This window comes from Nannospalax galili, unplaced genomic scaffold (assembly GCF_000622305.1).
Source record: "Nannospalax galili isolate Female #2095 unplaced genomic scaffold, S.galili_v1.0 scaffold751, whole genome shotgun sequence".
In the NCBI taxonomy this organism is placed as follows: domain Eukaryota; kingdom Metazoa; phylum Chordata; class Mammalia; order Rodentia; family Spalacidae; genus Nannospalax; species Nannospalax galili.
The window spans coordinates 4,523,311-4,524,918 of NW_008331125.1; the positions used below are offsets into that span (position 1 = coordinate 4,523,311).

Sequence of the window (1,608 nt, forward strand, 5' to 3'; positions counted from 1 at the left end):
AAATGTCTATAAAGTCATCAGGCAGATTTCAATGGTATTGTTTATCACCTCTACTAATTAACATGATGTAAATTTCCATGCTTCCTCCACAAATATAATATATATTTTTTAATTTGTTGATTTTTTTTGTGTGTATCACACAGAACATCCCAAACCATCTCATTCGACTATAAACTCATGTCCCAGTTGGCACCCTCCCATAGGATCCTTCCCCCCACTAGAGCCCTTATATTCTGATACCCCTGCTACTGTTTGCTGTGTTGTCGGCCCCCAGCTAATCCCCACTGCTTACTCTTCTGTTGAATCTAGTCACCCTATCTAGAGGTCTTTGTTTTAGGAGGATCAGCTGTTCCTCTTCTAGCAGCTATGAGTTTTCAATACTACTTTAGATAAGATTAAGATCTGCTGTTCATTTTCCCTGTTCTATGCTGGGTTATATTTGGGAGTCCCTTTGGCCACCCTGGCCAACAACTCAAAAGAAGATATCTCCTCTCTGGCATTGTTGTTTGTTATGTAGCCTTTAACTATGCATATGGACTCTTAAGAAATATATTGGCCCTTTTAATCTTTGGTTACACTTTCCTTTTGGGTGATTAAGGCCATACAGTTGGTCCAGATAAACCATTTTTACTCTTAAGGTCATTTGAGGATCTGTTCCTCAGGGGTCACATGGGCTTGGGAGGAGCCCCTGGCTCCTTTCTTTTACCAGTTCCACCTATGTGAAGATAAGTCAAAGGTCCTGCTCGACCATGGTTGGCATCGCTTGGAAGCATGAAGGAAATGATTCCTCTGTGTTGACTCTCCTCTTTGTAAACTGGGCACTGGTTCAAGACCATCTAGGTGGGGTCTCCTTGGCCTCCTTCATCAAAAAGACAGGTGACCCACCACCATTATAGGATGTTTTGAGAGATGCTCATAGTGCCCCCGAACAAGTTGACCTAGGAGGGCAAGGAGCAAAAAGCATCCTTTATGTCCCTCTGACCAAATTATTATAGGCCTCAAAGTATGTCTGTTAAACACCCAAGAAGGTTAGTTCCACTGTAGATAAATCTTGGGCAAAGACCAATTGTTCTCAGATAAGCTTACCTAGACATATATTTCTTGATCTGCTATGTATAATTTGTCAGTAGGTTGTAGGAGTAATATGGTTCCCTCTCGTTTTCAAAACTAGCTAGGAATTGTATATTTCTCGCATTGTCTCACCCCTCCATCATGGTTTTCCCACTTAAGGTGCCCCCATTTTCCCCCTTTCTCCCTTACTAATACCCTTCTCTTATGGTCCTACCTCCTTTGAACTCCTTCTTTCCCTTTATCCCCTAGGTTCTTTGTATACCCTTCCCTCCCCACTCCCTTAAACTAACCCAATTTTTATCCATATCTCCCTTATAATGCCTGTTTCCTACTGTTCTTCTCTTTCAGGTTCTTTCTTTTCCTTTACCTCCCTGTTTCCATTCCATTATCCTGGTTCCTGTGCTAATGTCTGGTTACATACTCATTTATCAGAGTCTGGTTCTAGGATCCACATAGGGAGAACATATGTCGATTTTTTTTCTGAGTCTGTGTTACTTCACTTAGTATAACAGTTTCTAGTTCCATCCATTTACCTGC

The 1,608-nt window shown here is 41.5% G+C and overlaps 1 long non-coding RNA gene across 1 annotated transcript in view; it reads right to left on the reverse strand.

Annotated features, from left to right (window-relative positions):
* Positions 1–1,608, reverse strand: part of LOC115068126 — a 16,022-nt gene that overhangs the window by 5,586 nt on the left and 8,828 nt on the right. The gene's annotated exons all lie outside the window — the stretch shown is intronic.